This window comes from Eptatretus burgeri, chromosome 14, assembly GCF_056783735.1.
Source record: "Eptatretus burgeri isolate ZD-2024b chromosome 14, Ebu_testis_v1, whole genome shotgun sequence".
NCBI classification, from domain to species: Eukaryota; Metazoa; Chordata; class Myxini; order Myxiniformes; family Myxinidae; genus Eptatretus; species Eptatretus burgeri.
Window position 1 is genome coordinate 72,639,235 of NC_140974.1, and position 25,034 is coordinate 72,664,268.

The following is a 25,034-nucleotide window of genomic DNA, read 5'->3' on the forward strand; positions in this document are numbered from 1 at the left end:
GGGGGCGGGGCGTGGGGTGTGGGGGCGGGGCGTGTCAGACGTTTTGAAAGTCGATTGGTCGACACGGTTTGTTTTGGGATTTCTGAGCCAATAGGCGATTGCCTGCATGTTGAGAATGGAGGAGGGTTGAGTCATGAGAGATCAGAAGGATGGAGGCGGTGGAGGATGTGGCTCACGGTGGAGATTGAGGCTTTGCGATGAGGCTCGGATGGATGGATGGATGGATGGTGGAAGAGTTCATGTATGTTATTTCATGAACCTGCGCTACCTGTACCTGGTGAGACGTGGGAATGCTCACCTGTGCCCAAATAGAAATGTCCCAAATTAAGGGAATTGGGTTTGATTCCAGGCTTTTTTTTTGCTCTGACCGACTTTAGCTCAGCACCACCGGACAAATATCCAAAGTTCTTGGTGGAGGTCCTGACTCCTGACATGTCAATATCAATACAGATCTCTGCACAATATGTTGACATTCAATAACATTTTAAATCTTCTTTGTTTCCTCCACACCCCAAGTTTGCACTGAAGATAGACATGATGATGACCTTTGAACCTTTTTGTGATTAACTAAATGCGTGGAAAGTGCATTTTTCTTGATTCCAAACAAAAACGTCCTTCCTCTGTGAGATGATGATGGCAAACACAAACCATGCATCTCTAGTCGAGAGTTGGCTTGTTCGTGTTCCCATCTGAAACCTTGGTTCATGACATGATGTGCAAAGTTGGCCTGTTTGCGTTTCCATGTGATCCCTTCATTCATGACATGATCTGCAAAATTGGCCTGTTTATGTTCCCCTCTGAAACCTTGGCTCATGACATGATGTGCAAAGTTCGCCTGCTCATGTTCCCATCTGAACCCTGGATTCATGACATGATGTGCAAAGTTGGTCTGTTTGTGTTCCCATGTGATCCTTGATTTATGACATGATGTGCAAAGTTGGCCTGTTTGTGTTCCCCTCTGAAACCTTGGCTCATGACATGATGTGCAAAGTTCGCCTGCTCATGTTCCCAACTGAACCCTGGATTCATGACATGATGTGCAAAGTTGGTCTGTTTGTGTTCCCATGTGATCCCTTGATTCATGACATGATGTGCAAAATTGACTTGTTTGTGTTCCCCTCTGAAACCTCGGCTCATGACACGATGTGAAAAATGATAGTAATTCGAGTCTGAGGTGGCGATCACGACGAGGCTCCAAACGACCCTGGACACACTCCCACCACTCGGACACAGCAGGTAGGAGACTCGATGGAGATTTGAGGAGGAATTTGTTTTTTTTTTAATATATAAAGCGAGACTCATGGAGGGAGTCGGCGAGGAAACATTGAAACGAGCAAGTGATATGGTTGGGTTGAGAAAGTTAATTGAGGTAATAATTAGATCAGGGGTCAGAATTGGGGATGACGAGAGATTTGCTCAGGCAGTCTGCAATAGCTCACCTCCTATTAGCGAAAGACACCGTGGGATCTTCAATGGCCAATATAACGACCATTGCAGGCAGACAGGTGCAGTCCTGCTTAACATCCTTCCAATGGAGGGCACACTCATAAATAGCACACCTGTGAAATCCCGGGATGACAGTTTATATACTTTGGTTGGGATTCGAACCCAGGCTCAGCTCAAAAGCTAGTGCGGATAGCTTTCAGCTATCCTGTGAATCCACGTGATGTGGGAGAGCCAGATTGAATCCAATCCAACGCACAGGTGTTTGTCCATTGTCTGCTCAGGTGTGTTTCCATCGGCTTGATATCGCTTTTCATGCTAGCCATTCCTCATCAACCGTTTCGTTGGAGTGCTTGCTTGAGTGCTTAAGCCACTTGGCGAGCACTCTACAAGATGCTCGGTAATGGAACACACTCAAGTGCATGTGATTCATGTCGATTAAGTGGGTTGCCTATTAGAAGTAGTTTATGAACAAGTTCTTCCATAAGACTTGGGTCATTGTAAAAATAAAAATAATTAAATAAAACAATTATAAATCGATCATATTCTGATGGCGTGAGTTCTCCAAACCCTTCACCACATTAAAAACAATAAAATTGAAATAATTAAATCAAACAATCATAAATCAATCATATTCTGGTGGAGTGAGCTCTCCAAATCCTTCAACACATTAAAAACAATAAAATAAAAATAATCAAATCGAACAATCATAAATCAATCATATTCTGATGGCGTGAGCTCTCCAAATCCTTCAACACATTAAAAACAATAAAATACAAATAATCAAATCGAACAATCATAAATCAATCATATTCTGATGGCGTGAGCTCTCCAAACCCTTCAACACATTAAAAACAATAAAATTGAAAAAGTGTTGCTCTTTTCATCAAAGACTCTATTCCTCACTCTCCATGCACTGCTCTCACTCCCCCACACCCCCAGGAATACCTCTAGCTTCGGCTTCCCCTCCACTCCCACCTCATGTTTATATGTGTACTGTACCGTCCACCGAACAGTGATGACTCCATCTACGCCTCACTATCCGAAAACATGGACCAACTTCTATCTTCTCATCCAAACTCTCTCTTCCTCTTATGTGGTGACTTCAATTGTCATCACGCCAGTTGGCTAGGTGTGGGTACCTCTCTCACCTGCCATGGCACCTCAGCAAAAGCTTTCTGCGACTCATTAGGACTGACTCAATCGGTCAACTTCCCGACCCGGATCTCAACCAATGGTACTCCATCTCTTCTGGATCTGATTTTGACAAATTTCCCTGACAATATCTGTTGCTCTTCCTTCGCTCCAATCGGTTCTTCTGACCACGTCCTTGTCAAAGTGGACATCTCTCTGGCTGTTATCAGAGAACCACCTCACCACCGTCAAGTCTGGCATTTCACTCAAGCCGACTGGCAGGGTCTCCAAGCAGCCATCAAACTGACAGACTGGTCTCCTATCACTACTTTCTCAAACATCAACTCATCCTGGGAATTCTTTCAAAGAAACTTGCTCTCCCTCATGCACAGATTTATCCCCTCTCGTGTTCAGTTGTCTTACCCTTCCTCCCGCCCTTGGTTTACTGAAGCTTGTGGCGAGGCAGTTGTCCTGAAACAACTTGCCTTTGCCTCATGGAAAGCAAACCCAACTGAGGGCAATCTCAGTTCTTTCCACAAAGCTCGGAACAAGTGTGTATCTACCCTCAGGAGAGCCAGAAAACAACATTTCTCATCTCAAGTCTGAACTCTCAAACCTCTCTCCCTCCTCAAAATCCTGGTGGCGTTTAATCAAATCTGTTTCTGGTGTATGTTCCCCCTCCATCCCCTCCCTTACCTCAAATGGCCGCACTGCTGATTCCACACGTGATAAAGCTGAATGTCTAAACTCGGTGTTTGCAGCTAAATATTGTGTCCTAAACCCATCACTATCTCTACCCACTTTACCCAGTCGCACCCAACTGTCCCTGGACTCTGTATCCTTTTCTCCTGACAAGGTGGAGAGCTTGTTTCAAACCTCGAGTCAGATTCTGCAACCGGTCGAGACGGCATCAGCCCATGTGACCTCAAAGCCTGCTCTTCTGCTCTTGCTCACCCTCTCTCTGTTCTATTCACCCTCTCATTTGCCCAAGGTCATCTGCCATCTGCTTGGAAATCAGCAAACATTACTGCCCTGCATAAAAAAGGTGCAAAAACAGATCCCTGCAACTACAGACCAATCAGCCTTCTCCCAATCATCAGCAAGGTTATGGAATCCATCATCGCTTCAGACATGAAATCCTTCCTCTTCTCCAATGGCTTGATTTCCAATCATCAATTTGGTTTCAGACCAGGTCACTCTACCCTGGATATGCTGCTTCTGCTCTCCCATCAATGGATGGAGGTCCTCAATGCCAGACAGGAAATCCAAGCCGTATCCCTGGACATATCACGTGCTTTTGACACAGTCTGGCACCCTGCACTACTCACCAAACTCTCTTCCCATGGTATTCAAGGCCATCTCCACTCATGGCTCGCAGACTTCCTCTCCTGTCGCAGTCAACGTGTGGCCCTAAATGGAGTTCTTTCATCCCCTCTTCCTGTGCAGGCTGGAGTTCCTCAAGGTAGCGTTCTGGGCCCTGTTCTTTTTCTGGTTTTCATCAATGATCTCTCGGACTCTCTGGAAAATCCTCTATTTCTCTTTGCCGACGACTCCACCCCCTGCCGTACCATCTGTAATTCCTCAGACCGGCAAGCAGCAGCTTCTTCGCTCACTGCAGATCTGGATAAAATCACAAACTGGTCCAACACGTGGAACATGTCTTTCAATCCAGACAAATCTCACACTCTCACTATGTCTCTTCGAAAGGACCGTTTAGAACCCCCCCCCATCCACTTTCTCAACAATCCTCTGGAAGAAGTCTTTTCTTTCAAGCTTCTGGGTCTCACTATCTGCCATGACCTTTCCTGGGAAAGTCACATTTCCAACCTCGCCTCAAAAGCCAGTCGCCGACTGGGAATCCTCCGTCGTGCAAAGTCCTTCCTCGGCCCTCTTGAGCTCCTGACCACTTACAAAGCTTTTGTCCGTAGCCTGATGGAGTACTGCTCTCCCCTCTGGGCTGGTGCTCCTGCCTCCCACCTTTCTCGGCTTCACGCTGTCGAAACCAGGGCATTTAAGATCATCGGCATCTCCCGCAATGAAGCTGAGTCTTTGGGCCTCTCACTCAATCACCGCAGGTTGGTCGGTGGTCTTTCTGTCTTCTTCCGACTCCTCTCCAGCCTTGCCCCCCTGCTCTCTCTGCGATTTGTCCCCACCACATTTCCACAGGGCGCTCAAGGTCCGCCAACAACCCCCTTCTGGTAAAACTACCAAAATCACGAATCACTGCTCACCTTCACTCTTTCATTCCTCTTTTTTCCCGCCTTTGGAATAAACTTCCTCACTCTATTCTTTCCCATTCTTCCCTCCAGGCTTTCAAAACAGCTGTTCACCACCACCTCTTATCTTCCCCCATCCAAATCCTCGATCTTTTCTACCCCGATAATCCACCCAAGCCCACTTCCTTCATTTCTCCTGCTTTCCTTCCTGAAAGTCCCTGAAATGTCCATCTTCTCTTCGCCATGTTCCCCGTCCCATCCCCATCCCTCTCCCTTCCACAGTTCACCTAATGTGTCTGTTCCCCACTGTTTTGTCCCTTCCACTCCCGCCCCTCTTGTCTCATGCCTCCTTGCTGTGAGTTGTGTGTTAGCTCTCATACGAGCCTCGATCAAGGTATACAAAAAAAAAAAAATAATAATAATAATAATTGAATCGAACAATCATCAATCAATCATATTCTGATGGTGTGAGCTCTCCAAACCCTTCACCACATTAAAAACAATAAAATTGAAATAATTAAATCAAACAATCATAAATCAATCATATTCTGGTGGCGTGAGTTCTCCAAACTCGTCAACACATTAAAAACAATAAAATTGAAATAATTAAATCAAACAATCATAAATCAATCATATTCTGATGGCGTGAGTTCTCCAAACTCTTCAACACATTAAAAACAATAAAATTAAAATAATCAAATTGAACAATCATAAATCAATCATATTCTGGTGGCGTGAGTTCTCCAAACTCTTCAACACATTAAAAACAATAAAATTAAAGTAATTAAATCAAACAATCATAAATCAATCATATTCTGGTGGCGTGAGCTCTCCAAACTCTTCAACACATTAAAAACAATAAAATTGAAATAATTAAATCAAACAATCATAAATCAATCATATTCTGATGGTGTGAGCTCTCCAAACTCTTCAACACATTAAAAACAATAAAATAAAAATAATCAAATTGAACAATCATAAATCAATCATATTCTGATGGTGTGAGCTCTCCAAACCCTTCATCACATTAAAAACAATAAAATTGAAATAATTAAATCAAACAATCATAAATCAATCATATTCTGATGGTGTGAGCTCTCCAAACCCTTCACCACATTAAAAACAATAAAATTGAAATAATTAAATCAAACAATCATAAATCAATCATATTCTGGTGGCCTGAGCTCTCCAAACTCTTCAACACATTAAAAACAATAAAATTGAAATAATTAAATCAAACAATCATAAATCAATCATATTCTGATGGCGTGAGTTCTCCAAACTCTTCAACACATTAAAAACAATAAAATTGAAATAATTGAATCGAACAATCATATTCTGGTGGTGTGAGCTCTCCAAACCCTTCACCACATTAAAAACAATAAAATTGAAATAATTAAATCAAACAATCATAAATCAATCATATTCTGATGGTGTGAGCTCTCCAAACCCTTCACCACATTAAAAACAATAAAATAGAAATAATTAAATCAAACAATCATAAATCAATCATATTCTGGTGGCCTGAGCTCTCCAAACTCTTCAACACATTAAAAACAATAAAATTGAAATAATTGAATCGAACAATCATATTCTGGTGGTGTGAGCTCTCCAAACCCTTCAACACATTAAAAACAATAAAATTGAAATAATTAAATCAAACAATCATAAATCAATCATATTCTGATGGCGTGAGTTCTCCAAACTCTTCAACACATTAAAAACAATAAAATTGAAATAATTAAATCAAACAATCATAAATCAATCATATTCTGGTGGCGTGAGTTCTCCAAACTCTTCAACACATTAAAAACAATAAAATTAAAATAATTAAATCAAACAATCATAAATCAATCATATTCTGATAGTGTGAGCTCTCCAAACCCTTCACCACATTAAAAACAATAAAATTGAAATAATTAAATCAAACAATCATAAATCAATCATATTCTGGTGGCCTGAGCTCTCCAAACTCTTCAACACATTAAAAACAATAAAATTGAAATAATTGAATCGAACAATCATATTCTGGTGGTGTGAGCTCTCCAAACTCTTCAACACATTAAAAACAATAAAATTAAAATAATCAAATTGAACAATCATAAATCAATCATATTCTGGTGGCGTGAGTTCTCCAAACTCTTCAACACATTAAAAACAATAAAATTAAAATAATTAAATCAAACAATCATAGATCAATCATATTCTGGTGGCGTGAGCTCTCCAAACTCTTCAACACATTAAAAACAATAAAATTGAAATAATTAAATCAAACAATCATAAATCAATCATATTCTGATGGTGTGAGCTCTCCAAACTCTTCAACACATTAAAAACAATAAAATAAAAATAATCAAATTGAACAATCATAAATCAATCATATTCTGATGGTGTGAGCTCTCCAAACCCTTCACCACATTAAAAACAATAAAATTGAAATAATTAAATCAAACAATCATAAATCAATCATATTCTGGTGGCCTGAGCTCTCCAAACTCTTCAACACATTAAAAACAATAAAATTGAAATAATTGAATCGAACAATCATATTCTGGTGGTGTGAGCTCTCCAAACCCTTCAACACATTAAAAACAATAAAATTGAAATAATTAAATCAAACAATCATAAATCAATCATATTCTGATGGCGTGAGTTCTCCAAACTCTTCAACACATTAAAAACAATAAAATTGAAATAATTGAATCGAACAATCATATTCTGGTGGCCTGAGCTCTCCAAACTCTTCAACACATTAAAAACAATAAAATTGAAATAATTGAATCGAACAATCATATTCTGGTGGTGTGAGCTCTCCAAACTCTTCAACACATTAAAAACAATAAAATAAAAATAATCAAATTGAACAATCATAAATCAATCATATTCTGATGGTGTGAGCTCTCCAAACCCTTCACCACATTAAAAACAATAAAATTGAAATAATTAAATCAAACAATCATAAATCAATCATATTCTGATGGTGTGAGCTCTCCAAACCCTTCACCACATTAAAAACAATAAAATTGAAATAATTAAATCAAACAATCATAAATCAATCATATTCTGGTGGCCTGAGCTCTCCAAACTCTTCAACACATTAAAAACAATAAAATTGAAATAATTGAATCGAACAATCATATTCTGGTGGTGTGAGCTCTCCAAACCCTTCAACACATTAAAAACAATAAAATTGAAATAATTAAATCAAACAATCATAAATCAATCATATTCTGATGGCGTGAGTTCTCCAAACTCTTCAACACATTAAAAACAATAAAATTGAAATAATCAAATTGAACAATCATAAATCAATCATATTCTGGTGGCGTGAGTTCTCCAAACTCTTCAACACATTAAAAACAATAAAATTAAAATAATCAAATTGAACAATCATAAATCAATCATATTCTGGTGGCGTGAGTTCTCCAAACTCTTCAACACATTAAAAACAATAAAATTAAAATAATTAAATCAAACAATCATAAATCAATCATATTCTGATGGCATGAGCTCTCCAAACTCTTCAACACATTAAAAACCATAAAATAAAAATAATTAAAACAAACGATTATAAATCATTCATATTCTCATTGAATGAGCTATCCAAACTCTTCAACACATTAAAACAAGTAATAACTAGAAGGGTACCAGGAAGAGCGCATACCTCCACCACGTAATGCCTGATCCACGAGAACATATCGGGCCCAATACATGTGTGAAATATCATGCCATATAGTACTCGATCGTTTTTGGCTCTCTCAATGGTGAAGAATCACTTAGAAAATTAAATAAATCTTGTATCCAGATCCGGATTCGGATCTTTACCAAAATCGATTAATTACCCTCACCAGAGGAGAGGCTATCGCATTTGGGTCCGTTTTTTTATCTTGCCAAAACGAAGTTTTTGCAAGATATGTTAGTCAGCTTGTATGTTGTTTTTTGTTTTTTTTGTTTGTTTGTTTGTCTGTAATCATGTATCGATCACTCTGCAAAGCACAATTATCATTGGAAATTTTTGTAACTTCGCATATCAGAGGCCTATAGAGGTACCTTTCAGCACATACAATTTTGAAGGTCAAGGTCAAAGGTCAAGGTCACTTTGTCGCAAATCAGGGGAGTCGACGAAACCCTTGTATTTTGAGTAATTTTGATCGGATCGTCTTCAAACTTCATGGGAATATAGTTCATGGTCTGGCACTCAGCTGATTAATTTTTGGTGGCGATCGGCCTTGACCTTCATGGTTAGCGCTGGAAGTCGAACGTTTTTGACCCCAAGGTCAAATTTTGAAATCTTAGATGCCATATTGAATAATACCTCATATGAAAGCGCTTGATAAGTGTTTTCCAGATCTGTCAAAAGTTTGACGCTATGACGTCATCAAATGACGATGACGTCATGACGAAAAAACGGATTTTTTTCATGGTTACTCTGTAGAACGATTCTCATCGGAATCTCTCGTAGGCAGATATTCCTCAAGGAGTCGCTTCTGGTGGATAGCAGCTCTGTTCACCTCAGTGTGACCTTAAATAAGTCACACGTACCTTTTGGCAAGAGGGTGACATTGATTTTATTTGTCTGTTTGTTACTTGGAAAATTTTTTTTTGGCGTGTGTGTGTGTGTGTGTGTGTGTGTGTGTGTGTGTGTGTGTGTGTGTGTGTGTGTGTGTGTGTGTGTGTGTGTGTGTGTGTGTGTGTGTGTGTGTGTGTGTGTGTGTGTGTGTGTGCGCGCGTGTCCCCTCGCCTACAGCCCAAACCGCTCGACTGATCATTCTGAAATTTTCAGATATTAACATCACCGACCCTGCGACGGTCATGCATTGAGGTTTGATAAAATTCATTCTATCGAAAAGGTCTACATTGGCCAATAGGCCAATTTGAGCCAAATTTTCTAAAATCCTCCAATTTCATCCGATTGACTTGAAATTTGAACAGGATTTGCATATCGGGTGGATGAATTCAACCACCTATTACTTTTGAGGTTATCTTAGGTCAAAGGGTCAACATAGGCCTGAAGGTCAACCTAAAATAGTCCAATTTTTTTTCAATTGTTTCTAAAATTGTCAATTTTCATCTGATTGACTTGAATTTGAAGACCATTTGCAGATCAGGTCGCTGAATTCAAACACCCATTAAAATTGAGATCAACATAGACCAAAAGGCCAATTCGGGCCAAGTTTCTAAAATCAATTTTCATCCAATTGAGTTGAAATTTGAAAATAATTTACAAATCAGGTCACTAAATTCAACCACCGATTATTTTTGTCATTACCATTGGCGAAAAGATCAACATCGACCAAAAAGGTCAACATAGGCCAAATTTCTAAAATCCTCAATTTTAATCCAATTGACTTGAAATTTGAAGACCATTTGCAGATCAGGTCACTGAATTCAAACACCCATTAAAATTGAGATCAACATAGACCAAAAGGCCAATTTGGGCCGAATTTCTAAAATCATCAATTTTCATCCAATTGAGTTGAAATTTGAAAAGGATTTACAAATCAGGTCACTAAATTCAACCACCTATTATTTTTGTCGTTACCATTGGCGAAAAGATCAACATCGACCAAAAAGTTCAACATAGGCCAAATTTCTAAAATCCTCAATTTTAATCCAATTAACTTGAAATTTGAAGAGCATTCACATATCAAGTTGTTGAATTCAACTCCCTATTAATTTTGAGATCATTGGCCAAAAGGCCAATTTGGACCAAATTGAGCCAAGTTTTCTAAAATCCTCAATTTTCATCTGATTGACTTGAAATTTGAAGACCATTTGCACATGGAGTTGCTGAACTCAACTACCTATTAATTTTGAGGTCAACATTGGCCAAATTTCTAAAATCCTCAATTTTTATCTGACTTCAAGTTTGAAGAGCATTTGCATATCAGGTCACCAAATTCAACCACCATTCTAATTTTGTGGGAAACGTAGGCCAAAAGGTCAAAATAGTCCAACAGGCCAATTTTGGCCAAATTTTCTAAAATCCTCAATTTTCATCCGATTGACTTGAAATATGAACAGGATTTTCATGTCAGGTCGTTGAATGCAGCTACCAATTATTTTTAAGGTCAAAAGGTCAACACAGGCCTAGTTTCTAAAATTGATAGAGAGCGCCAAATACTAAATATATCGCTACATCTCAAAAGGTTGTGAACAAGTTATGACAAAAAGGTGGATGAGTTGGAGAGGTCACAAGAACAAGGAGATTGGATTTTGGTTCGGATCCAGCCCATCAGTGGGATACAAAACATGAACTGTTCCACCTATACCGAGTGCCATTCTACTTTGTGCAGTTTTGCCAAGTTGTCACTCTGAGTGATTTTTTGTTTGTCTGTTTGTTTGTCCACACAGAACTTTCGTGTTTTTCGCTGCAACCGCTTATTGGAGTGAGACGAATTTTTCACCATTGGTCAACTCTTCATGTTGAATGTTGTATTCAACAACATTCATGGAGAATGTTATAATGATAATTGTGATGTCATAGGTCACGTGGTGTGGTAGCCATATGGGAAAAATTTGGACCTCTATATCTCTGAAACTGCACCAAGGAAAAAATTGAAACTTGACACATAGCAGGTACTCCTCATGTGGAATTAGTGTGATTTTTATAATGTCATAGGTGCCCTGGATATGACGTCATAATTGCATATATAGAACGCCAAATCCGATCGGTATGAAAATTTTGAGGGTCATTCAGGGTTATAATGGTCCACAGAAAAAAAACATATGTTCTGTGTGTTAACTCTTATATGAGCCTCGACATTGCAAACAAAAAAGTGATTTTTTTGTATACAATGTTGAGAGATGGAGCCAAAAACGACACGTAGGATGATATCTCAAAAAGTTATGTGACAAGGAAGAAATGATTCGATTTTGGTGAAGATCCAGATCTAGATCCGAGTATTTTTTTTATTTATTCTTGAAGTGATTCTTCACCATTGACAGGTAGAGCCAAAAAGGATATATAACATCCATTGGGACCATACTCTGTACAGAGCGTTGGTGCTGCCAATACAGTCTCCTGAGCTATTGGGCACAATCCTGGATGGGTCACCACTGCAACACAGGATACTCAAATGGCTTAATCATCCCAACAAGCTGGTACTCATTTTACCAACCTCAGAAGGATGGCAGGCTGAGTAAACCCCACCTGGTATTAATTCAACAGCCGAGCAGGATTTAAAATCAGGATCCGAGGATCCCAAGCTCACCACCTTAACCATGAAGCGAACACCAAACATCTGATGGCATGAGCTCTCCAAAGTGTTCAACACGTTAACAACAATAATAAAAATTGTGAATCGATACAACTTAGTCTTTACAGTTTACAGCTTCCCTTCTTTACAATATTCACAGCTTACACCTTCCCTTCTTTACAGTCTTTACACAGTTTACACCTTCCCTTCTTTACAATACTTACAACTTACACCTTCCCTTCTTTACAGTCTTTACAAAGTTTACACCTTCCCTTCTTTACAATCTTTACAGCTTACACCTTTCCTTCTTTACAATATTTACAGCTTACACCTTCCCTTCTTTACAGTCTTTACAAAGTTTACACCTTCCCTTCTTTACAATCTTTACAGCTTACACCTTTCGTTCTTTACAATATTTACAGCTTACACCTTCCCTTCTTTACAGTCTTTACACAGTTTACACCTTCCCTTCTTTACAATCTTTACAGCTTACACCATCCCTTCTTTACAGCTTACACCTTCCCTTATTTAGTCTTTACACAGTTTACACCTTCCCTTCTTTACAATCTTTACAGCTTACACCTTCCCTTCTTTACAGTATTTACACAGTTTACACCTTCCCTTCTTTTCAATCTTTGCAGTTTACACCTTCCCTTCTTTTCAATTGTTGCAGTTTACACCTTCCCTTCTTTACATTTTTATACAGTTTACACCTTCCCTTCTTTTCGGTCTTTACAGTTTACACCTTCCGTTCTTTACAATATTTGCACAGTTTGCACCTTCCCTTTTTACAGTCTTTATACAGTTTACACATTCCCTTCTTTACAGTCTTTGCAGTTTACACCTTCCCTTATTTTCAATCTTTGCAGTTTACACCTTGTATTCCTTGCAGTCTTTGCAATTTACACCTTCCCTTCTTTTCAGTCTTTGCAGTTTACACCTTCCCTTCTTTACATTTTTATACAGTTTACACCTTCCCTTCTTTTCAATCTTTGCAGTTTACACCTTCCCTTCTTTACATTTTTATACAGTTTACACCTTCCCTTCTTTTCAATCTTTGCAGTTTACACCTTCCCTTCTTTTCAGTCTTTGCAGTTTACACCTTCCCTTCTTTACATTTTTATATAGTTTACACCTTCCCTTCTTTATATTTTTATACAGTTTACGCCTTCCCTTCTTTACAATCTTTACACAGTTTACAACTTCCCTTCTTTACAGTCTTTGCAGTTTACACCTTCACTTCTTTTGAAACTTTGCAGTTTACACTTTCCCTTCTTTTCAGTCTTTGCAGTTTACTCCTTCCCTTCTTTTCAGTCTTTGCAGTTTACACCTTCCCTTCTTTACATTTTTATACAGTTTACACCTTCCCTTCTTAACAATATTTACAGCTTACACCTTCCCTTCTTTACAGTCTTTACACAGTTTACACCTTCCCTTCTTTACAATATTTACAGCCTACACCTTCCCTTCTTTACAGTCTTTACAAAGTTTACACCTTCCCTTCTTTACAATCTTTACAGCTTACACCTTTCCTTCTTTACATTTTTATACAGTTTACACCTTCCCTTCTTTTCAATCTTTGCAGTTTACACCTTCCCTTCTTTACATTTTATACAGTTTACACCTTCCCTTCTTTTCAATCTTTGCAGTTTCCACCTTCCCTTCTTTACATTTTATACAGTTTACACCTTCCCTTCTTTTCAATCTTTGCAGTTTACACCTTCCCTTCTTTTCAGTCTTTGCAGTTTACACCTTCCCTTCTTTACATTTTTATATAGTTTACACCTTCCCTTCTTTATATTTTTATACAGTTTACACCTTCCCTTCTTTACAATCTTTACACAGTTTACAACTTCCCTTCTTTACAGTCTTTGCAGTTTTCACCTTCACTTCTTTTCAGTCTTTGCAGTTTACACCTTCCCTTCTTTACGTTTTTATACAGTTTACACGTTCCCTTCTTTACATTCTTTACACAGTTTACAACTTCCCTTCTTTACAGTCTTTGCAGTTTACACCTTCACTTCTTTTGAAACTTTGCAGTTTACACCTTCCCTTCTTTTCAGTCTTTGCAGTTTACTCCTTCCCTTCTTTTCAGTCTTTGCAGTTTACACCTTCCCTTCTTTACATTTTTTACAGTTTACACCTTCCCTTCTTTATATTTTTATGCAGTTTACACCTTCCCTTCTTTTCAGTCTTTGAAGTTTACACCTTCCCTTCTTTACAGTCTTTGCAGTTTACACCTTCCCTTCTTTTCAGTCTTTGCAGTTTACATCTTCCCTTCTTTACATTTTTATACAGTTTACACCTTCCCTTCTTTATATTTTTATACAGTTTACACCTTCCCTTCTTTATATTTTTATACAGTTTACACCTTCCCTTCTTTATATTTTTATACAGTTTACACCTTCCCTTCTTTACAATCTTTGCACAGTTTACACCTTCCCTTCTTTACATTTTTATATAGTTTACACCTTCCCTTCTTTATATTTTTATACAATTTACACCTTCCCTTCTTTACAATCTTTACACAGTTTACAACTTCCCTTCTTTACAGTCTTTGCAGTTTTCACCTTCACTTCTTTTCAGTCTTTGCAGTTTACACCTTCCCTTCTTTACATTTTTATACAGTTTACACGTTCCCTTCTTTACATTCTTTACACAGTTTACAACTTCCCTTCTTTACAGTCTTTGCAGTTTACACCTTCACTTCTTTTGAAACTTTGCAGTTTACACCTTCCCTTCTTTTCAGTCTTTGCAGTTTACACCTTCCCTTCTTTACATTTTTATACAGTTTACACCTTCCCTTCTTTATATTTTTATACAGTTTACACCTTCCCTTCTTTATATTTTTATACAGTTTACACCTTCCCTTCTTTATATTTTTATACAGTTTACACCTTCCCTTCTTTACATTTTTATACAGTTTACACCTTCCCTTCTTTATATTTTTATACAGTTTACACCTTCCCTTCTTTATATTTTTATACAGTTTACACCTTCCCTTCTTTATATTTTTATACAGTTTACACCTTCCCTTCTTTACAATCTTTGCACAGTTTACACCTTCCCTTCTTTATATTTTTATACAGTTTACACCTTCCCTTCTTTACAATCTTTACATAGTTTACACCTTCCCTTCTTTACATTTTTTTATACAGTTTACACCTTCTCTTCTTTTCAGTCTTTGAAGTTTACACCTTCCCTTCTTTACAGTCTTTGCAGTTTACACCTTCCCTTCTTTTCAGTCTTTGCAGTTTACATCTTCCCTTCTTTACATTTTTATACAGTTTACACCTTCCCTTCTTTATATTTTTATACAGTTTACACCTTCCCTTCTTTATATTTTTATACAGTTTACACCTTCCCTTCTTTATATTTTTATACAGTTTTCACCTTCCCTTCTTTATATTTTTATACAGTTTACACCTTCCCTTCTTTACAATCTTTACATAGTTTACACCTTCCCTTCTTTACATTTTTTATACAGTTTACACCTTCTCTTCTTTTCAATCTTTACAGTTTACACCTTCCCTTCTTTTCAATCTTTGTAGTTTACACCTTCCCTTCTTTATATTTTTATGCAGTTTACACCTTCCCTTCTTTTCAATATTTACACAGTTTACAACTTCCCTTCTTTTTAGTCTTTGCAGTTTACACTTTCCCTTCTTTACATTTTTATTCAGTTTACACCTTCCCTTATTTTCAATCTTTGCAGTTTACACCTTCCCTTCTTTATATTTTTATGCATTTTACACCTTCCCTTCTTTATATTTTTATGCAGCTTACACCTTCCCTTCTTTATATTTTTATACAGCTTACACCTTCCCTTCTTTATATTTTTATACAGTTTACACCTTCCCTTCTTTATATTTTTATACAGTTTACACCTTCCCTTCTTTATATTTTTATCCAGTTTACACCTTCCCTTCTTTATATTTTCATACAGTTTACACCTTCCCTTCTTTACAATCTTTGCACAGTTTACACCTTCCCTTCTTTATATTTTTATACAGTTTACACCTTCCCTTCTTTTCAATCTTTACACAGTTTACACCTTCCCTTCTTTTCAATCTTTGTAGTTTACACCTTCCCTTCTTTATATTTTTATGCAGTTTACTCCTTCCCTTCTTTTCAATCTTTACACAGTTTACACCTTCCCTTCTTTTCAGTCTTTGCAGTTTACACTTTCCCTTCTTTACATTTTTATTCAGTTTACACCTTCCCTTCTTTTCAATCTTTGCAGTTTACACCTTCCCTTCTTTATATTTTTATGCCGTTTACACCTTCCCTTCTTTATATTTTTATGCAGTTTACACCTTCCCTTCTTTATATTTTTATGCAGTTTGCACCTTCCCTTCTTTATATTTTTATACAGTTTACACCTTCCCTTCTTTATATTTTTATACAGTTTACACCTTCCCTTCTTTTCAATCTTTACACAGTTTACACCTTCCCTTCTTTATATTTTTATACAGTTTACACCTTCCCTTCTTTATATTTTTATGCAGTTTACACCTTACCTTCTTTCCATTCTTCATACAGTTTACACCTTCCCTTCTTTTCAATCTTTACACAGTTTACACCTTCCCTTCTTTCGGCCAACCTTCACTGTGCGGGGATTCATTGAGTGGAGGGTGGGGAGGTGAGACGTGGGGTCGGGATGGGGGTGAGGTAGGGGTTTGGGGTGGGGGTTGGGGTGTGGGTGTGTGAGGTGTGCAGGGAGGGGGTTCGAGAAAATGGACCAGGATAGCGTGACACTCACGCTACCTTTGATCCCTTCTGTTTCGTAATGTCAACAATTGCGATTTGTTTTGAGACCATTGTTCCAATTTGAACTTGTTCATCGATGTGGGCGATTAAAATAATGAACATGATGGTGGTGATTGTTTCATTTTCAATGTTTCGTTTCTTCCTTCCAGTGTGTGTTTGTATCATTGCCTGGAGATGGAATGCAATCTTGGTTGTTGGAGGGTGATCCAAATTGTGGTGGAATTCAGCGGCTTGACGGATTGGTGCCCTCTGCTGGTTTACTTCACTGATGAGAGAAAAAGAAAAAGGAAACTCCCAGAGAGGATCCAGATGAAGGTTCACATGAGGTAACACTTCCCATTTGTGATTTTTTTGAAAAGGTGTTCAAAATGAAGAGTATGTGTAATTCCTCTCTGGTTTTGTACAATTCCGAGCAGCACTTCTCTGGATCAGGTGAGAGCCCTTTTTCTCTTTTTTGTACACAGTCAAGGCTCGTGGAAGACCTGGAACACAAAACTGATCAGGCCGCAACAGAACAAATGGAACAGCAGAGGTTAGGGGTGTCAACTACACAAATTAATCCTTCCTTCGGAAAACATGAACGAGCAAATTAGACACACAGACACGGAGTCAAAACCATATCTTAAAAACGAAATGCAGACCGAGATCATTCAAATCGGATACCGTTCCTTTGTGAGGAGGTGTCTACCAATTTGGCATGCCGAATGACCTGCATCTTCGCAGCTTCCATTTTCAGAACCTTCCGACCACTCTACCGGCCCACCACTAACTGGAAGTTCCTTCCACGAGGGGGGCATTGCTTTCCAACAACTTTTCACACCACTCACTTCCCACACCATGCACGCCGAAAATTTGGTTCATTCATTCAAACATTTCCTACTCCATCCACACCAACACACCTCCACTCACTCCCAACTCATCCCAAATGCCACTAGAGCAAGAAAAGGTAGGAGAAAGGTGCACCCCATCATTATAGTCATCCAAGTCAAAGCCGACGGTTCACTGGTGTGCAATTTAGATGGTCTCCCTATACTGTTCTCAAATTTTTCGAAAAAGCCAATCAGACCACACCATTTGAACATCAGATTTAAAGGGTCATTTTTACCCTCTGCTCTCCACCACCCAAAAATCTGTCGTTGCTGCTTCTGCTGCTGCTGCTGCTGTTCTGTCACTTAGAAGGGCCCCATAGCCCTGAGCCTTGCTGACTGGCTTGGCCCTATTGCTCTTTTTTTCCCTTGGTGCCACACCTGGCTCCTCTGATGTTGCATCTGCTACTCTTACTCCTAGGAGGGCCCTTGGGCCCCATAACAATGTCCACAGTGGCTCACATCTTTCCTTCAAGGCTCTTGGAACCGACGTGGTTACCCACTCAGACCTTTGCCTTTCCTCCGAAGCCCGAAGACCATGAGCAACGAGCTACAGTGGTCCCTTTGTTTCCTCCTCTGTTTTTTTTTTATCCCTGGGCTGCCACAGATGCTAGCATCGCCCCCCCACCTTTTCTCCTTGGCTGTCACAGCTGAGCACAAGTAAACACCCTACGTCGCTGTGGTATTCTACCCCACCTATCAGCAAACCCATCTGGTCTTATCACTATGGCTGGCAGCATTTCTCTTACTTCCTGTAGTTCAGCTCTACAGTGTCCACAACACTTGCAGTTTCTGGGCACTCGCAGCACTCCCCTGTACACACACATGCAAACACCCCAATGGGAGGAGCCTTAACCCACGTGTTCCTTACCTGCAGACTAAACTCTTACTCTGCACCATGACTTTGTGCAACCACACACTCATGATGCACTCTTCCTCTGCACTAGCAATACCACCTGCTTCCCCAGAAGGTTGTACCTCACCACCCGGTGTTGTCAGTGAGCTGTTCTGCCCTCTGGCTCTGCAGACCCTCCACCACATTAGCCTCTGCAGCTCCCATGTGCATACTCACTCCTCCCTCTGGTTCCAACTCTGGAGAGGGGACGACAGACTAAAACTTGTGGGCTCTCCTTTCACCCATTCCCCCATGGTGTCCAGTTCACTGCACCCCGTCGCTACCCAATCACACTCTGTGGCCATATTTTATTTGTAACTCGTTGAGGTGGAGAAACCACATTTAGTTCTGGGAATAGCATAATAATGCTTTATTAATTTTTGAAATCATGCTTTCAACAGACAAGGTTGGGAACGTTCCCTTGCACTGCAACAAAGACTTGTTCTCCTTGTCTCCATGGTAACATAAAAGAATGGACACGTTGTTCATTGCTGCATTATCCATCTGGAAGCTGTATGTTCATCTTCATGAACTCGAACAACGCATTGTACAACAAGAAAAAGAGCAATCAGAGATTGCAAACCCTCGCCAGGTCTTCTTTTGAGAGCTGTATTTTTTTTTTATAGGTTTTCAGGTAAATCCAATATGGCTGTCAAACCATGTGACCTATGACATCATATGTGTGACTCTTTTGTTCCTCATGAATAAAGTTTCGCCTCGATCTTTTCAGCCATTTCAGAGAAGATTTTTGAAGGTTAAAAATATAATAATAACACAATCAGGCTGCCAAATCACATGACTGATGACGTCATCAAAAAAATTGTGGACCATTTTATCCCGAGATGTCCCTCAAAATTTTTTACACTGATCGGATGTGCCGTTCTACATATGCAATTATGACGCCATAATGAAGGTAATCACCTATGACATGATAAAAATACCACACACATTCCACATGAGGAGTTCCTTTTTTTGTATACCTTGTTGAGGCTCGTATGAGAGCGAACACACAACAAGGGGGGCAGGAGACAAGAGGAGCAGGAGAGGAAAGGACAAAACAGTGGGGAACAGAGACATTAGGAGATCTGTGGAGGGGAGAGGGAGGGGGAGGGGGGGGGGAACATGGGGTTTACAAGAAAGACATTACAGGGACTTTCAAGTCCTTACACGACAGGGAACTTTTGGGAAGGAAAGCAGGGAATTTGAAGGAGATAGGTTTGGGGTGGATTAATGGGGGTAGATAAGATTGTGATTTTAGATGGGGTAAGATAAGAGGTGGTGGTGAACAGCTGTTTTGAAGACCTGGGGGGGGGGCCGGATAATGGGATTGAAGAGAGTGTGGGAGTTTATTCCAAAGGTGGGAAAACGAGGAATGAAAGAGTGAAAGTGAGCGTTGGTTCCTGATTTTGGTAATTTTACCAGAAGGGAGTTGCTGGCGGACCTTGAGCGTCCTGCAGAATATGAGGGGGGGGATATATAGCAGACAGAGTGGTGGGGGGTGAGACCGGAGAGGAGACGGTAGAGAACAGAAATGTGCCTTGCTATGTGCCACTTGTACACCCATGGCTTGGAGAACACTTGTGTGAAGTTTCACCTCGATTTGTCCAGCCGTTCTGGAGAACATTTTTATAGGTTTCAGGGTAAATCCAATATGGCTGCCAAATCATGTGACCAATGACATCATACGTGTGAACCTTTTGTTCCTCATGGACAGGCGGTCATATGTATAAAGTTTTGCCCCCATCTGTTCAACCACTTCAGAGAAGAAGAATTTTGAAGGCTATTCTATTTTAAACAATACTAGCATAACCCGCACTCTGCGTGACATGTTGGGTGGGTGTGTTTGAGAAAGGAACTGAGGCAGAGTATCAGTAGTAATTTTACTTTAATGCAGTAAGTGGAATACAATTTCACTGTTTCAGAACCATTTTATTTACTTTTTTGTACCATGAACCTCATATGGTCTTTGAGATCATGTAAGCCGACTATCACGTTACTCGAGCGCAGAACAAAGTCGACGATAGCGCGACATGAAACCACAAACTCGGAAATAATATATAAGATGGCTGCTGAATAACGTGACAGATGATGTCATTAATTATTTTTCTGTGGACCATTTTATCCCCAAATGACCCTCAAAAATTTTCATACCGATCTGATGTGATGTTCTACATATGCAATTATGATGTCACAAAGAGGACACCTATGACATCACAAAAAAACTCGTTCCACATGAGGAGTACTTGCTATGTGCCAAGTTTCAATTTTTTCCTTGGTGCGGTTTCAGAGATATGTCAGTCCAAAGATTTTCCGTTTTTTCCAATATGGCTGCCAGAACACGTGACCTATGACGTCACATTTATTGTAACGCTCCACATGGCTCGTTGTACTAATGGAGAAAATTTCATCTCGATGTGACAAGCGGTTGAAGAGAAAAATACAATAGTTCTGTGTGGATAAACAATCAAACAGACGGACAGAAACAGACAACAAACAAACAAACAGATCCAAATGCAATTCCCTCTCCAACTCCTTTGGCGAGGGTAACTCGTCGTTCACAGTTCTGTCTCTGTGAAACAATGCGGTGACCATTCCAGAGCCTTCATGGTAAAAACATGGGAAAAGGAGTTTGAAATGGGATGGGAGTTCCATGGGGAAGGGGGTTTTGAAAAGGGTGGGAAGTTCCATGGGAGCAGAGGGTTTGAAAGGGGTGGGGAGTTCCATGCGGTAGAGGGGTTTGAAGGGGGTGGGGAGTTCCGGCAACTAAGATAAGAATGCGGGATGTTCGATGTCCATGTGCAGCAAAGAATGATCTTGTGTTTTGGGGGGGGGGGAAGGAACAAATGGACCCAAGATCAATTCCCAAACAGTTAATCTGTAAACCGACTCCAGTCATGACACACAGGATATTCGGCTGGCACCGTCACTTACCAGGTGCAATGACGCAGCCGTTTTGGTTCCCATATACATACTATAAGAGAGAAATGCCAAATTTTGTTCCCGTTTTGCGACGTCAAATCAAATCGTATCCTCCTGAACATTGGCAGCTATTTAAATTACTATCGGTAAGGTGGCTAGATGTACTTTTTGTTATGAACTAGCTATTATCTATTGTGAATTTTGGGGGTGAAAATTGGCAGGTATTTAATTACGATCATGAAAGTGGCTAGATGTACTTTTCCTTATGAACTAACTATTATCTATTGTGAATTTTGGGGGTGAAAATGGGCAGGACACACTCAATGCTCTTAAGAAGGAAGTAAAACCGTTACCACTTTCATTGAATAAGAATGTAAAACCGCCTACCACATTCATTGAAAATTGTGATTATCGACGGAAAAATGTTTCTTTTATCGATGGAATGAGGAATGAGGTTTCCTTGCATTCATTCAGGTGAGTAATTTTTTTTATCCTTTCCTGACTTGCACTTCATAACCATCCCCTATGCACCTTTATTTGTAGACAACAGAAGAAAAAAGCCAAAACTAAAAAAAGATTGCTATCTAGCTTCCCTTCCTTTAAGCCTTATCCTTAAAGCCAGCAAGCTACTGTTCAACAGTGCAAAACATTTAAACAGTGAAACAAAGATGCAGATTTGCATAATATTTGAACAGTGCAAAAAAGATGCAGGTTAGGTTTGCTCTTGATTTGAACCGTCAACAGTACAAAAAGACACAGTGTTGTATTCGGTAGTTTTGCAAGTTTGCATTTGAAAAGTAGAATGAAAGATGCAGGTGGTTTGCTTACCAGCATACTTTTCTGATCCAATCACTCTCGGCCTGTAATCAACTTAAAATTTTCTAGTTGACTGAAATTATACTACCATCCTCAAATTGTCAAGCTAAGATGTTTTTTTCTTTATCCACTGACTCACAACTCAGTCATCAGTCACTACTGAGCAAAAATTGTACAGCTACCCACCCTGTTTGGTGGAGTCTTCCTGCTCCAAATAAAGTAAAATAAAAGTAAAGTTATTCACTCTCCTTTTTAGCTGACTATCAAGTGAGATTGTACCTGAAAATCAGTTTGTGAGCTTGCAAGATCTTACTACATTCCGGTAAGTCACTTTTATGTACTTGGAAACCCCACTTCAGTACTTGGAAGACCCACTGCAGTACTTTGCAATCCCACTGCAGCACTTGAAAATTCAACTGCAGCACTTAGCAATTCAACTGCAACACTTGGTACTCCTGTTGCAGTACTTGGAATTCCCACTGCAGTATGTACTTGGAAATTCCACTGCATTACTTGGAAATTTCACTGCAGCACTGGGAAATCCCACTGCAGCACTGGTAATTCTCCATCATTCGGGCCATACACATGCATGAAAAGGCCATGCACCCAAAATAATCTGGGGGGCTACTTATTCTAAGAACTAAAATCCGTTGAATGAAACACACATTACTAATCACTTTTATATGTTTCCAGGTGGGAACGTCCCGAGAACACCGAAACGAAGAAGAATTTCACAGCGATTACCAGAAGTCCGTGCACAAAGGAACGCAAGACGACAGCTGCAGTTGCCAGGGGTCCCACGAGCCTACACGAATGATGAAAATGTGTTCTTCCTTGAAACAGATATTAGAAATAGCATGTAACTACTGTGAGGCAAAAAAAATTGCTGGCGAGCCACCAGGATTTTGCTGTGCAAGTGGATAGAAAAATCCAATTGGATTTATTCCCAATGCCACCTCAATATCTGCTGTCACTGCTCAACGGAACAAATAATGATTCCGACCATTTCCTTCAGAACGTACGTCTTTATAATAGCGCATTTCAAATGATGAGCTTTGGCTGCACTAGACGGCAGATTCATGGATGGGATCCCAATTTTACTGTCCAAGGTCAAGTGTGTCACAAAATTGGAAGTCTCCATCCGCAAGACAATACACCTTGACAGTTACTGCAAATTTATTTCATTGACAGCAGACGAGCTGAACATGAAGCACATTTGGCCATCAGTACTGGTATGAAACCACACATCGAAACAAAGCTCACAGAGTTATTGTATGAGAACAACAAATACGTCAGAAACCTGAAAACGGCTGTTGAAAGCATGAACCAAGATGGAAGAGAAGATCTTGGAGTTGTCATCCACGAAAACAAGCAGTCGGCCACACAACATCCTCGCCGTTACAATGCACCATCCGGTGATGAAGTAGGCATACTAATGCCGAACGAACCAACTGCGACCAGAGATATTGTTACGAATCTGGCAGCCATTTGCACACAGACAGACAGCAGTCCCCGCAGTTCAGTTATTTCTATAAGTATGTGTTTATAGTCAGGGTCCCGTCCTTCTGTCTAATGGGAATAACGTGTGCGCTGCGGGTTTCTTTATAGTCAGGTTTTTTTTACATTAAATCTCCTCTTCGCTCCATCATCGCCATTACGCACGTGTTCGGGGCCACGGGCATAGGCGGGGTGAGGTCGACTCCACCCAGTGAGATGGGTGTGCCTTGCAACCAATGAGGGATAGGAGTACCTCAGAAGCCCCCGACCAATCCGGAGACGAGTTACCTCAGGGCAGCCCCGGCCAGCCAGATGGGATGTTCGCCACCGTCCAATCAGGAGGCGAGTGGCCAGGGGAAGAAATCCCTCGGACCTCGCAAAAATGGAAGAGTAGAGTGGTCATCAAGAAGAGAGTAGGGCAATCATCGTGGCTATTGCTCTTGGTGTGCGTCGTTGGAGTCATCGTGGCCATTGCTCTTGGTGTGCGTCGTTGGAGTCATCGTCGCGATTGCTGTTGGGCTCCTCGTGGTGGTGGTGGTCAAGCAGCCAGGATCGTGGGCTCGGTGGATTCCGGGACGTGGGTTCAAGTCCCACCATGGTGGGTTAGAGTCCGGTGTGACTGCACGAGGCAGACAGGTACCCGGCCAGACCTTGACTCCCCAGCTGACCTATCCTCAGCTGGTGGGTCCAATAAAGACTCGATGGGGTCCATTTCTTTTGGGTGTGTGTGTGTGTGTGTGTGTGTGTGTGTGTGTGTGTGTGTGTGTGTGTGTGTGTGTGTGTGTGTGTGTGTGTGTGTGTGTGTGTGTGTGGCGCCCGTACTTAAGTTGAAATTGCTTTAGTGTTTTCTTTTTATTGTACATTATTTTGCATTGATTATTTGGTTGTAACTCTGCTCTGTGTCTCCCTTCCTGATTATTGCTCCCATTATAAATAAACCCCCAATTGTTCAATGTACCAGTTCGTTGTCTATCACTTTCTTTCATTGGTTTAGCACGGTGCTGATTGGGAATTAGAGAGGCCTTGTTGCTGTAATTGTTCGTTTGGACCGACGGATCTTGGTAATCCCCGCTCGGTTTACACCCGGATCGGGCTTGGTAAATGGCCCATTCTGCCCGAGGTCCGTCGAGGGTGCGGTTTTCCCCGGTCGTTAGACGACGTGGGTACTTAGGTATATTGAAATTAGGCAATTAACCCTACCCCACGCTGTCAAAATATTGGTGACCACGGTCCGCTAGGGGACCCGTGACCTTCGGACTTATCCGAGAGTCACGACCTA

At 40.1% G+C, this 25,034-nt stretch overlaps 1 long non-coding RNA gene across 1 annotated transcript; it reads left to right on the plus strand.

The window, feature by feature from the left end:
- Positions 1–33: 33 nt before the first annotated feature.
- LOC147013598 (uncharacterized) lies at positions 34–24,709 on the plus strand. Its single transcript, XR_015051385.1, has 4 exons — positions 34–277; positions 1,160–1,236; positions 16,912–17,088; positions 22,952–24,709. It is a non-coding gene; the product is annotated as an uncharacterized LOC147013598 (long non-coding RNA).
- The last annotated feature ends 325 nt before the right edge of the window (positions 24,710–25,034 follow it).